Genomic DNA, 15,646 nt, shown 5'->3' with positions numbered 1-15,646 from the left:
CAAAAAGAGCAGGTTACCTCTCGTTCTGGATAAAATATTTTTCTCTTTAATAAATGTTACAAATAAAGAAATCAATTGGAAATGATAAATGCATGATTATAAATTATAGTGGTGTGGGATTTGATTCATCTCATTTCAACAGATTACATTATGTCAGTAGATGATAAGTGATCATCTCCTAAATCTTTACATGGTTCGTTCACGAGCAAAACAATCCTTATTATCGGTTATTTAAAAATGTAAACTAAACTAACTAACAGACTCCAGATTTTTTAGGAATTGTACAATCGGGAGTTTCGTGTGAAGGAGAAAAAGATCTCCACACAGACTTCGCTCATTGTCAAGCTGGCCATTAAGATTCACCACACTAACAAACAGAAACCTACTTCGTTTGAAAGTTCAAAGATTCAAGGATTCAAAGCGTTTATTGTCATGTGCACAGTGAGGAAAAACAAGTTTCCCTGTACAATGAAATTCTTTATTTTCTGTCCACATTGAATGCCAAGACAAGTGAAAACTATGTAAAAAATAAAAAGACATACACATACATAAAAACAAAAAAAGTATGTATTTAAAGATATAGACTATGTACATCTGTATGTGCGAGTGTGCAGAACAATATTATAGTAACGTAGTAACATTTAACGTGTCCACATGTATACAGTAATATGTAGTATATCTCTGTGTGCGAGTGTGCAATATTGACTTATGTACAAAACAATAGTACAGTAGCCTGTAGCAAATTGAGTGCAACTACATAATAATAACAGCAGCTATAACATTAACCATGTACAAATCGAGATGAAGCTACTTGATAACAGACAGCAAGCAGTGTCGGTCCAGATCCGGCCCACATCTGGCCCACATCTGGCCCGCATGGATTTCACGCGGGCCAGATGTGGGCCAGATCTGGGCTAACACTATGTTGCTGTCTGGTGACTTCTGTGTGAGCTGTGTTTCATACACTGTTGTACTATTGACAATGAACCATTTTTCTTTATAAAATTTCACTTAAATTTAGTTTGATGTGAGTATTTACTTCACGTGACAAAGCAGGGGCCTGTTTCATAAAACAAGTTTACCAAATAAGCCAGGATTATTTCAGTTAGTCTGACTTATTTTGAACCAATTCAACTGTCAATGCATCAGAATAACTGAAATAAACCTAGTTTATTTGGTAAACTTGTTTTATGAAACAGGCCCCAGATCATTGTGCCAACTGCTAAACATGCAAAACGACAATAGTTTAATCAATGATTTTCAACTGTATTTTTCATCATTATAAATCTGAATAGTCATTAATATATATATATATATATATATATACATTATGAACAAGCTGAATGACTCATGTCCTGTTGTTCAGTGTTTGGGCAACATTCATACAATAAATCAAACCAATAAATAATAAAAAAAATGTGTTCACCGAAAAGATGTGTTTAAAAACACATTTGTTCACGAGTGAAACAAAACATGCTGCGGTTTCGTCTCATTTTTTTAATGCTATGTTTTTTTATTACTAATGGCCTCTATGTGAAGTGTGAATATGTGATACGTCTTGATTTGAAATGAATCTAACTCATTTGGGGCTTGGTAGGCCATGGCGTAATCTGATCAATGGATTATTTGCAATAGTTTTGTTGTACCCAGGCACTTGAGATGAAAAATCTTTTTTTTTGATCTCTCAATCAGTTTAGTAATTGTGGCATTATGGGAACGAGAGTGTTTTTATCTTCATCTTTTTTTCTCGTTCTCTCTCTTCCTCTTCAGTTAATTTGCACAAAGTCAACCACCATCTCATGCTGCTCTCCCCCTCCCACGTGGCTTCACAAATTGCAATTCTAAGGTGCTTTATTGTAGTCTATGATTAGTGAGCGATTACAAAATGAGACAGAGAAAGCGAGAGAAAGAGACAAAGAGATTACCGGCAAACTCTGGAGGCCTTTTAACACAAAAGAAAACTGAAGCATCAACCACAAGAAGTGTGTTTAGATCATCTGAGTGCTCAAGGGGCAGCGGGTTACACACTGAACAAGACAGCATGATCTAACAACAACTGGAGGACTCTGTACTGCAGGCGCTGTAAATATGACAAAAGCACGGACACACACACACACACACACAACATCCTTCTTGGCATCTCCCCTTTCGGAGATGTGACACAGAGCCAGTGGCACTCTGAACTTCATCCAATTCATCCATGCGAGAGAGTCAGATATAAACAACTGTACAAAAACTGATACAAGTTCAAGTTTTATCAAGCGGTACATCACAATGTTATTGACATTTGTGATTCACTGCTTGAGGAAAGGAAATAATGATATGACAGAAAGTGTAGGATGATAAACTGAGTTTCTGAGGAATGAATGAGATTAATTCGAGAAAGACTGAAAAGTCCCCGACGGTTCCAAATTCAGTTGTTGCCACAATGAGGCACATATAATACATATTTCTGTACAGGTACCTACTGTGAAGTCTTGATTGCAAAAAGAAAGAAAAAAAAGTCATTTCCTTTTGTGACAACATGCCCCAATAGCAGAAAATGTTGTCATAGTCTATGGGGTAATGTCACAATGGAATCAATAAAATAAAAATAAAATGAAACACATCATTTTCATGTAACATTCTTGCTGTTTCCTGGAAATTGCCAGATTCCATGATGATAAATTAAAGTTCTGATGTAGAACCCAGATGTGCTGTGCCTTGTTTACAAGCAGAGAGAGATGCACGCTGTACGTAAAACAGTCTTTGTAAACATGTCTGAAGGGTTCGACAGCGAGGATGACTTGCATTTATTTGCAAGCCTTACTTATTTGAACCAGAATATACAGATGATGAACTAAGAGAGAGTTCATTTAAGAGAGATAAACTAAGAGACATTCTACATCAGAACGCCGGCTTCTGCATCAGCAGCACCACATGCATGCATCGTAGTACTCTCATGAACGCACATCGAAGACTGACATGGAAGAGAAGAAAGTGCTGAATGAAGTCATCACTTTTGTTTTCTTTGCGCATAAAAAGTATTCTCGTAGCTTCATAAAGTTAAGATTGGACCACTGATGTCACATGAACTATTTTAACAATGTCCTTACTACCTTTCTGGGCCTTGAAGTGGTAGTTATGTTGCTGTTTATGCAGGCTCAGAAAGCCCTCGGATTTCATCAGAAATATCTTCATTTGTGTTCAGAAGATGAATGAAGGTCTTACGGGTTTGGAACGATATGAGGGTGAGCAATTAATGACAGAATTTTCATTTTTGGGTGAATTATCCCTTTAAATTAAAGTTTTATACAAGTAAATTAGATATATAAAGTAAACATTAATATATATATATATATATATATATATATATATATATATATATTCTGCAATAAACCATTTTAATGTAAAAATAAATTAGTATCTCTTTGTTTTGTGCATTTACAGTATCAGTCCTTCTCTCTCTATATAGATGCATTTTCTGTAGAAGCTTGTTTCTAAGTTTCTATGAAATGAAAATAGCAACTTTTACAGTGTGACTCATTACCCTAAAGCCCAGAAGGCAAATTTTCAAACTCTTCTCTTCTCAAATTCTTCTCTTTTCTCCCTCTTTGACTTTCTCGCACTCTCTCCCTGCAGCAAACGGATCGTTTTCCTTTGCTGAATCTTTGCACATACTACTTCAAATGTTAACGTGCTACGGGACAGTCCCCAGGACGAATAGAGACATCCATATTTAATGCCCTTAACCATCTATTTAATTTATCTATTAATTGAGTTGAACTGACTTCTGTTTGAACCATAAGAAGTTAAGAAGTCCATCCCATTTACTTTCCAAATCAGACCTCAATCCATGTGACATGACTGAAAATGAAGATATTCTGTGGTTTTTCACTCTACTGTGATTCAGTTGTTGGTAACACTTTATTTTAAGGTGTCATAATACAGAGTAATTACCTAATTAAGTACTTAGTAGTAGCCGTTGTACTTACATGAAACAAAATGTACTTACCATGTAACAAGGTTATGGAACAGCCAGTACTTACAGTTTGTAATTACAGGTGCATCTCAATAAATTAGAATGTCGTGGAAAAGTTCATTTATTTCAGTAATTCAACTAAAATTCAATGCACACAGACTGAAGTAGTTTAAGTCTTTGGTTATTTTAATTGTGATTATTTTGGCTCACATTTAACAAAAACTTACCAATCCACTATCTCAACAAATTAGAATACTTCATAAGATATAATATAATGTTTTATACATTTTTAGTGAGTTGTTGGCCTTCTGGAAAGTATGTTCATTTACTGTATATGTACTCAATACTTGGTAGGGGCTCCTTTTGCTTTAATTACTGCCTCAATTTGGCGTGGCATGGAGGTGGTCAGTTTGTGGCACTGCTGAGGTGGTATGGAAGCCCAGGTTTCTTTGACAGTGGCCTTCTCTTGTTTCTCATTTTCCTCTTGACAATACCTCATAGATTCTCTATGGGGATCAGGTCTGGTGAGTTTGCTGGCCAGTCAAGCACACCAACACCATGGTCATTTAACCAACTTTTGGTGCTTCTGGCAGTGTGGGCAGGTGCCAAATCCTGCTGGAAAATGAAATCAGCATCTTTAAAAAGCTGGTCAGCAGAAGGAAGCATGAAGTGCTCCAAAATTTCTTGGTAAACGGGTGCAGTGACTTTGGTTTTCAAAAAACACAATGGACTGACGTTGTCTGTGGTTCAGGAGAGGACAACTGTAGCCAAATTCCTTGACACGCCTGTGTGTGGTGGCTCTTGATGCCTTGACCCCAGCCAGTCCGTTCCTTGTGAAGTTCACCCAAATTCTTGAATCGATTTTGTTTGACAATCCTCATAAGGCTGTGGTTTTCTCGGTTGATTGTGCATCTTTTTCTTCCACACTTGTTCCTTCCACTCAACTTTCTGTTAACATGCTTGGATACAGCACTCTGTGAACAGCCAGCTTCTTTGGTAATAAATGTTTGTGGCTTACCCTCCTTGTGAAGGGTGTCAATGATTGTCTTCTGGACAACTGTCAGATCAGCAGTCTTCCCCATGATTGTGTAGCCTAGTGAACCAAACTGAGAGACCATTTTGAAGGCTCAGGAAACCTTTGCAGGTGTTTTGAGTTGATTAGCTGATTGGCATGTCACCATATTCTAATTTGTTGAGATAGTGAATTGGTGGGTTTTTGTTAAATGTGAGCCAAAATCATCACAATTAAAAGAACCAAAGACAAACTACTTCAGTCTGTGTGCATTGAATTTATTTAATACACGAGTTTCACAATTTTAGTTGAATTACTGAAATAAATGAACTTTTCCACGACATTCTAATTTATTGAGATGCACCTGTATGTAGATGTAATAGGCAGCTACTGTTACACATATGTAACAGGCCGAGTCTGTTACACAGCTACTTGTACACTTAAGTACAATCTTGATACACTTTATTTTAAGTAGCTTATGCCTGTGTAATATTCTGTAATTTTAATGTAATTAGAAAGGTATTACATGTATTTAAGCTGTGTACAGGTGGGTTAAATCAAACTAAGGTGCAGCTGGATAAGGTACAGTATAGATACACATAAAGTACACTTAAGTACAATCCTGATACACTTCATTTTAAGTAACTTATATCTGTGTACTTACATTTATAATTACGTTGTATAAAGTCTGCAACACATATGTAACAATCTTTTGGTTATATAAGTAGCTGTGTAACAGAAGCTGCCTATTACATCTACATAATTACAAACTGTAAATACAGGCTGTTCCATAACTTAGTTACATGGTAAGTACATTTTGTTTCATGTAAGTACAACGGCTACTAAGTACTTAGCTAGGTAATTACTCTATATTATGAACACCTTAAAAATAAAGTGTTACCCAGTTGTTTACTTGAACTATAGCCTACAATTCAATTGGAACATATTCATATATATTTAATAACAACAGTATAATTCTTTGAGTCTGATTCTAATAACATTTCAACAATTTTGCCATTAAAAAGCTTTAGAATGTCAAAGTCTCATTTTTTCTTTCTTTTTGTCTCTCTCTTATCTTGTACGTGTCCTGCCACTGCAGCAAAGTCAAGGAGAGCGACTGATTTATTTCCCTGGACAGAACATTATGGCACCTCATTAACATGCACAAACACACACACACATACACCCAAGCTTTCATTTTAACTGGTAATTTCTCACGTCAGTATAGGCGGGGGACCACATAAGAAATAATCAAAAGGGAGCGAGTGAAAGAAACAGGACAGATGACAGGGTAGAGGAGGGTACAAACCGTCTTGACAGCTGCAGTTAGGCATGTAGGTGTTGAGAAGTACATAAAAACAGCAGGGAGACAGAGAGAGAGGGAAAGAGAGCCATCAAGGTACATTACCTCAATTCATACTCCATGAAGCAGAACTCTCTCTCACTGCTGTAGAATAAAAAGAGGGGAACTTGTTCAGGCACATATGACCCAGTGCAGCAACACATTTACTGCCCCCTTCTTCTGTTATTATTTCATATCTGTCTTTCTATTCATCTTCTGAATGCTTTACTGTCTTCCTCTGTACAGAAAATATGTCTGTCAATCTTTTAAAAATTTCAACTGGAATTTTAAAACATTATAAAGATTATTTTAATAAATTATTTAAATACAAAATGTAACATTCATATTTAAATAATATAAACATTTAAGTGTTTATTTAAAACATTTATATATATATATATATATATATATATACTACCACTCAAAGGTTAGGAGCTAGTAAGATTTTAATTTTTAACAAAAAAATGAATACTTCTATTCTGAAAGAACACATTAAACTGATCAGTGACAGTAAAAAAATTGCAATCTAAAATGTATCATGGTTTCTACAAAAATATTAAGCATCACAATTGTTTTTTTTATTTTTTTTATATTGATAAATAATAATAAGAGATATTACTTGAGCAGCAAATCAGCATATTAGAATGATTTCTGAAGGATCATGTGACACTGAAGATTGGATTAATGACTGCGGAAAATTCAGCTTTGCCATCACAGGAATAAATTACATTTTAAAATACAGTATCTCACAGAAGTGAGTACACCCCTCACATTTTTGTAAATATTTTATTATATATTTTCATGTGACAACACTGAAGAAATGACACTTTGCTACAATGTAAAGTAGTGAGTGTACAGCTTGTATAACAGTGTAAATTTGCTGTCCCCTCAAAATAACTAAACACACAGCCATTAATATCTAAACCGCTGGCCACAAAAGTGAGTACACCCCTAAGTGAAAATGTCCAAATTGGGCCCAAAGTGTCAATATTTTGTGTGGCCACCATTATTTTCCAGCACTGCCTTAACCCTCTTGGGCATGGAGTTCACCAGAGCTTCACAGGTTGCCACTGGAGTCCTCTTCCACTCCTCCATGACGACTTCACGGAGCTGGTGGATGTTAGAGACCTTGTGCTCCTCCACCTTCTGTTTGAGGATGCCCCGCAGATGCTCAATAGGGTTTAGGTCTGGAGACATGCTTGGCCAGTCCATCACCTTTACCCTCAGCTTCTTTAGCAAGGCAGTGGTTGTCTTGGAGGTGTGTTTGGGGTCGTTATCATGTTGGAATAGAAGGGAGGCGATCATGCTCTGCTTCAGTATGTCACAGTACATGTTGGCATTCATGGTTCCCTCAATGAACTGTAGCTCCCCAGTGCTGGCAGCACTCATGCAGCCCCAGACCATGACACTCCCACCACCATGCTTGACTGTAGGCAAGACACACTTGTCTTTGTACTCCTCACCTGGTTGCCACCACACAGACTTGACACCATCTGAACCAAATAAGTTTATCTTGGTCTCATCAGACCACAGGACATGGTTCCAGTAATCCATGTCCTTAGTCTGCTTGTCTTCAGCAAACTGTTTGCGGGCTTTCTTGTGCATCATCTTTAGAAGAGGCTTCCTTCTGGGACGACAGCCATGCAGACCAATTTGATGCAGTGTGCGGCGTATGGTCTGAGCACTGACAGGCTGACCCCCCACCCCTTCAACCTCTGCAGCAATACTGGAAGCACTCATACGTCTATTTCCCAAATACAACCTCTGGATATGACGCTGAGCACGTGCACTCAACTTCTTTGGTCGACCATGGCGAGGCCTGTTCTGAGTGGAACCTGTCCTGTTATACTGCTGTATGGTCTTGGCCACCATGCTGCAGCTCAGATTCAGGGTCTTGGCAATCTTCTTATAGCCTATGCCATCTTCATGTAGAGCAACAATTCTTTTTTTCAGATCCTCAGAGAGTTCTTTGCCATGAGGTGCCATGTTGAACTTCCAGTGACCAGTATGAGAGAGTGAGAGCGATAACACCAAATTTAACACACCTGCTCCCCTTTCACACCTGAGACCTTGTAACACTAACGAGTCACATGACACCGGGGATAGAAAATGGCTAATTGGGCCCAATTTGGACATTTTCACTTAGGGGTGTACTCACTTTTGTGGCCAGCGGTTTAGACATTAATGGCTGTGTGTTGAGTTATTTTGAGGGGACAGCAAATTTACATTGTTTATACTGTTACGTTGCTTTGCTAATAAAGCGCACGACGAAGGAGTATAAACAAAACAGAGTCATTTAATGAGAATCCAAACAAGAAACAGAGATAATCCAGGAGCGAGGGGTAGCAAAACACATAGATCAAACAATAGCAGACAAAGAAACAATGATGAACACAGGCTTTAAATACTAAACGTAATCAGGGAGGAACACAAAACAGGTGTGGAGCTAATTAATTAATCAGGGGAACTAAGGAAACTAGGTCAACATGTAACATATACAAGCTGTACACTCACTACTTTACATTGTAGCAAAGTGTCATTTCTTCAGTGTTGTCACATGAAAAGATATAAAAAAATATTTACAAAAATGTGAGGGGTGTACTCACTTCTGTGAGATACTGTATATTAAAATAGAAAAAATATATATTTTAAATAGTAATACTTTTCTAAATATGTCTGTTTTTACTTTATATTTAATCAAATAATTGCAGATTTTATGAGCAATAAAGATTTCTTTCAAAAACATTTTTTTTTAATTACCGACCCAAAACTTTTAGTGTAAAATGTAATAATTATTTAAAAATCCTATTTTTTAACATTTTAATAAATGTGATTATTAAAAAATGCTAAAAAAAAATAAAAACAGACACAAAATAAAAATTATAAATAAAGCAAGCAGAAAACTTCTCACTCGCCCTCTGTTTGCTTTGACTGTTAAGGTCTCTATTTTTTCCTGGACGGTTGGCTGGTTCGAAATAGATTCCTGTTTTTCAGGACTTCCAAAACAAAAGTCCAAATATGAAAAGAATCCGCTTCATTACACACTCCCACAGTTCCCAGCAAGTGGTCTAGCATTGGCACACAGCAGTTCCTCGAGAGGGACTGGGGCTGAAAATCAGAAGGCCTGCCCCAAAGAGACAGACACACATGACGCTGATTGATGACACGCAAACCTCTGCATTCATCACTGCCTGTGGATTCTCATAGGAAGACCTGGAGAAGGTTGTTGCATCTTCTCCCTCTGATGAACAGAGCAAAGGGGCAAGGGAAAGAAGTACATTTGCACTGAAACCACTACTCTTGAGGTTAAAGGTCATGGTCTGTGCTGCAGTGTATATCATTTTCTGTTCTGAAGCAGGGGTAAAATTGAAAACATAACCTGGAGTCCCATGTCCACAACCTCTAAAATCAGTTGCACCTATTGGTTTTGAACACCAGAGCACCATTAAATAATAATCTTATAAAGGGCCAAGGAAAACTATGCATTTGATATTATAAATGAACCGCCAACACAATAACTACTCAACAGGAGGAAGGTGAAGGCATACTTGAAAAGCCTTGTGGTTGAATACCTGGACCTTGGCTTGCAAAGGAATAAAACACTTGACATTCTTTTTATATAAATTATTCCAAAGACATCAGCAGTGAGCAGGGATATATTGCATTCATTCCTTTGATTCATTAAATGACAACTGTAATTTTAACACTCTTATTTTATATATAAAATGCATATATAATGTATTTAAATAGCAATTTATTAGTATTTAATTGTAATTAGTACCGGTTTTATTAAAATAATTTCTGTATGCATGAAAAAATCATGTGATATGATGCCTACTGAAAATTCAGCTTTGCTATCAGGAAAAAATTACGTTAAAATATATTCAAAAATATAAAATTTGAATAAATTTATTAAAGTATACACACACACACATACACATATATATATATATATATATATACACTGTATATATAATAAAACAAAATACAAAAAAAGAAAGTTTATTTTAATATATTTTGAAATGTCACTTTTTTATTCAGAAATATATTTTATATACATATACAGTTATTTTCATGTAAATGAACTATGCAAAGTTCAATACTAATTGTATTTTGACTAAAACATTAAAATGCATTACAAACAAACCAGAAACACAAAGGGAGGAAACAAAATTGCTACAAGTGAATTTAGGCATCACAGCATTATAATGTACTTTATCAAAGATGCATATTCATTTTGAAATCTGCTAACAATTATATACACAGACAGGCACAAGTGTATAGCCAAATTTAAGTCTCAATTTTTAAAACTCCAAGCATCTGAGGTGGCGGCAGACTGGTGATCTAAATGCACCGTGCACACGGCTGACTGATCCGCTGAAGTGTGTGAGAGGCATGCGGTCCATGATGAGGGGCTAAAGAGTCTCTCAGTTCATATTTCAGACACTCTTTCATGCCCGCCAACTCCATTACTTTCAATTGACTGCCTCAATAATGAAGCAGCAAAATTTTCTTTTGTCAGCCATCTATCTTTTCCGTGCCATCCATCGGTTTAGCCCAAGACATATTAAAATATCCAAACAAATCGTATTAATATTAGATGGAGCGCACAGACTGTAATATATGCCGCACCGGAGGCTGTGCATCGCCCCTCTCTTCCTCACATTGGAGAAATGAGAATATTAATCGCTGTCATCTTATTAAAATAACTCTCTCTTATTATGCACCTCTAAAGAGGAGCTGAGCCGAGAGATATTAAACATACAGCAACCATTAATAGGCAAATAACACAGAGGCTTTTGTTTGAAGTGGTCATTACTGAATCACAAAGGAGGACGGAATGGAGAAGGCGCCGAGGATAAACACCTGGGAAAAAGCAAACCTTCCACACGTAAACACACATCATATCAACCATTTACGCAGTGTCACTTTGCAGACTACTCTCATTAAAAACGCATTAAGATCCCGTCCCTGGGGCGAGATCCCACCACAAACCCTCCTCCAACAACCGGTAGGCTCTGTTTAAGCAAAACTCTGAAAGAGAAACAGGGTCTATAACAGGGTCCAAGGAGGGGTCTTCAACAGAATAACTAGATCTATCCTGCACACCCTGGAGCTCATGAGTCAACATTTAATTGATGACAGGCAATTAAAGGAGCTCGTTTAACCTTGGGGGGTCCGGCAGGGTGAGAGGGGGAAGGATAGAGAAGAAGAGAGAGAAAGAGAAGAGTAAGCATTTAGTCGGCATCATTAGACCGAGAAGAGTGGGAAGAAGAGAGAAAAACCGATAGGAGGAGGAGTTGGGGCCAAAAGGGACCATGAGAAAAATCTAAATAATGCTATAGGGTGGGGTAGAGAAAGACTGAGAGGATGACAAACGGCTATCTGAAAGACAAACGGCTAATACAAAGTCTAATCAGAAAGGTTAAAACGAAAGGAAAAAGGTCTGATATCTGGGGAAAGCTGCAGTTAAGTCGATATTAGGCCGATAGTCACTTTTCAAATGGGTCTTTAATAGTGCATCTACCAATACTTGGCATAAAACTTTTCTTAATGCATCATTTGGGAATTTATTTTTATTTTTTTTAAATTTGACTCATTCTCAAGTAGGAAATATGTAGCTTCACAATTAAACACAGCTGAATACAAAGATGAAAATACATTTGTCTTTATTTAAATCACAAAAAAAGTCAAGTCACCTTTATTTGTATAGCGTTTTAAACAATACAGATTGTGTCAAAGCAACTTTCCAATATCAAAATAGGAAAATAGTGTGTCAATAATGTAAAATGACAAGATTAAACACTCAATTTTCAGTTAAAGGCATTTCATTATTGAATTCAGTGATGTCAGCGTCCAGCTCAGTTCAGTTTAAATAGTATTTGTGCAATCAAGTCGACGATATCGCTGGAAATGAAGTGGGAAGTGTCCCCAACTGAGCAAGCCAGACAAGCCGCGGCAAGGAACCGAAACTCCATCGGTGACAGAAAGGAGAAAAAAACCTTTGGGAGAAACCAGGCTCAGTTGGGGGGCCAGTTCTCCTCTGACCAGACGAACCAACAGTTCACTTCCAACAGATTGAAAATGTCATTGATTGCTGCGATCAAAGCTGAATTTTCAGCATCATTACTCCAGTCTTCAGTGTCACAGGACCTTTCAGAAATCAATATGCTGATTTGCTGCTCAAAGTGTCCAGTTTTCCTTCTTTTTTGTCTTTAGAATCACATGCCTGATTCAAGAAGGGGGTCTAAAAAATGGCCAAGGAAAAAATTATTTTACAAACTTGTTCATTTAAGTTTAATTGTGCTTTGTTGGTATAATGTCTGCCAGAATGTTGAAAAATGTTCAGTGTTACATGTAAATAAATATTTTTAAATTGTAGTTTTATAATTGATTTTTCTTTGAAAAGCAAGACAAAACAGTAAAAAGCTAATTTTATCTATTTAATTTATGCAATGGTTAAAAAAAATGGCAAAATACATGGGGGGGGGATGCTATTTTTTGCTATTATTATTATTATTATTATATACTGCTGTTCAAAAGTTTGGTATCAATACATTTTGAGGGGTTTTTTTGATAAATGAATAATTCTATTTATCAAGGGCACATTAAAAATTGATCAAATGTGACATTAAAGACATTTATAATGTTATAAAATGTTTCTATTTCAAATAAATGCTCCAACACAACTGTTTGAAATTTAGATTTTTCTTGAGCAGGAAATCAGTATATTAGAATGATTTCTGAAGGATCATGTGACAGTCACTGAAGACTGGAGTAATGATGCTGAAATTCATCTGATAATTATAAGCTTATAAAATTCTAAGCTAAATAATTTTTAATAATTTATTGGAAAATCCAAAAAAATGCAGAAAGTTTGGTGTGAGGGGTAGGTGTAGTAGTATAGGGGACAGAAAATACAGTTTGTACAGTATTTTAACCATTATGTCTATAGAATGTCCCCATAAAACATGGCAACCAGTCGAAGCGAAAATAATGATCTTAATAATAAAACAACAAATAAAGAAATAAAAAGTAAAAAATTCAGTTCTGAATACAGGTTATTAAATTAAAATTAAGGTGCCCTTTAGCCCTGCCATTGCTGATATGCTGATGGTCACAAAAATGAATATAGTTTCAAGCCCTTCATTAGCCTCTAAGATAACATGATAAGAAAGAAGCAACACAAAAAAACAGAGATGGAATGAGAAACAGAATGAGAGGCTGAGAGACATTATAACTCTCTCAACAGTTGCTGAGTGTTTGTATGTTTATCTAATTTGGACCCTCTGGAGCCCCTAAACTACCTCTTCAGCACTAAAGAAAGCCCAGTTCAAACTCCACCCACACCACTCCACTCCACGCAGTAAGACCGAGACCAGTCATCCAGAGTAAACACACCATCAGCAAAGACTGCCCGCATGCCTGTGACTACAGCTCAGCCTCATCGGGGGAAGGAAATACACATACACTGATATGAGAACAGAACATCTGCTCAAAAAGTGCTGAATAGCTGAAAGAAACAAAGCAAGCACCTTTTTCTGCTGACGCCTTGGAGGTTTCTCCTCTAAAGGAATGACATGCCCCCATTCTTTCATCTGCTTCCTTTATCTCACTGAGTTGGTGTTATTACGTCTTGAGGGTGGGCGCTGAGAGAGAGGCCTGACACCACATTAGACAGCTGCTAAAGCAACCAGAACACATATATGGAAATGTATACATTGACAGGGTAAACATTTTTCACTGCAATGACAGATGGGTTTCCAATTGGGCCCAGTGCCTCATGCGCCATCATTGACTTACTGTGGCTTTGATGTGACATAACAAACAAACAATCACACAACTGTAAGCATTCCGTTTGCCATGAAAGCAAATATTAATCTAGGTTAAATGATAAACACACTTATGAACACTGGGAAGTCTTCTAATGAGGCTGAACTGCTGAGTAGGCAAATGTGTTTATGTCCCAAGAAAGCTTCCAAGAAACTCCAAAACAATAAAGTTCAATGGTTCGTTTTACAGTCTGTACTTTAAATAATTGAAGTAGCAAGTATGACAAAATGAAGTAATATTTTCAGTGCTGGGCCACCCTGAATCTTGTACTTTTTTCCCTGTATAGTGTATTAAATTTCTTAGAAAATGTTGTTACCTGTAGTGCGGAGTCGTTCACACGCTTCTTCACAAATTTACTTTATCAAATTTAAGGTCATAAAAAGTCTTAGATTGTACAAGAAAGTCTTAATTATAATTTCAAGAGGTCTTAAATTTGGGTACAGACCAGAATCGTGATACAGCTTAATGTGAAGATTAAACGTCAAAAGGCTATAAATAAATATGAGCGCTGCACGTTTCAAAGTCCATTGCTGCGCTGCTTTGTGTTCTGCCGTTACTGCGAAAACCGTTCCGAAAGCGCCTCCTGCTGGCAGAGAATGAATGCACATGTTCAATAAGGCTGTTGTTGTGAGCAGGGTATTCCCTAAATACCGGAGGCTGTAGTTTCAGGACTGGATTTCTAGGACACTATAGTTTGTTTGTTTGTTTGTTTGTTTGTTTTATTAGTGTTTTATTAGTATTTTATTTTTTTATTTTATTTTTTATTTTTTTGTATGTATGTATTATGTCAGGTCTTCCAGCCAGTTCTATCAAACCTTTATAATTAATCCAGAACGAGGCAGCAAGATTCATTTTTAATGAGCCAAAAAGAATGTCACACCTCTCTTCATCAATTTGCACTGGCTACCAATAGCTGCTCGCATAAAATTCATGGCATTAATGTTTGCCTACAAAAGCACCACTGGCTCTGCACCCCTTTACCTAAATTCATAACTTCAGACTTATGTGCCTCTAGAAGCTTGCGTTCTGCAAGTGAACGTCGCTTTAATATGGAATTAGATTTGTGCCAAATAAAATGAATGTAATTTTTCAAGAAACGTATGAAAATATCAAGTGAAACTGAATAAAATGTCTTTGAAACTAAAACATAAATAAATTACAGGCAAAATCTTTGACCTCGTTTTCAATGCACTGCAGGTTTTGCAACTGTTTTCTCATATTTCATTCGTTGATCTGTACTTACAAATGCACTTCCAGAGTTTTCATTTACGCTTCTAAAGTTTTCGTTTACGCTTCTGAAGATTTCATTTACGCTTCTGAAGTTTTCGTCGCCATTCTGACACAAAGCTCTCGTGGGGGCGGGCTAACAGCGGTTTGTTCTCATTGGCTACTGAGTTTTTGATTGACAGCTTCTTGACCTGGAAGTGAAGGCGCCAGTATCGTTGCGCCTGTGTGGATGTGAGCGTCTGTTAGCGGTTTCCTATTTCATTTTAATGAT

This window comes from Onychostoma macrolepis, chromosome 19 (genome assembly GCF_012432095.1).
Source record: "Onychostoma macrolepis isolate SWU-2019 chromosome 19, ASM1243209v1, whole genome shotgun sequence".
Lineage (NCBI taxonomy): Eukaryota > Metazoa > Chordata > Actinopteri > Cypriniformes > Cyprinidae > Onychostoma > Onychostoma macrolepis.
The sequence above is the reverse complement of the archived record's forward strand: the minus strand, read 5'-3'. Positions refer to the sequence as shown.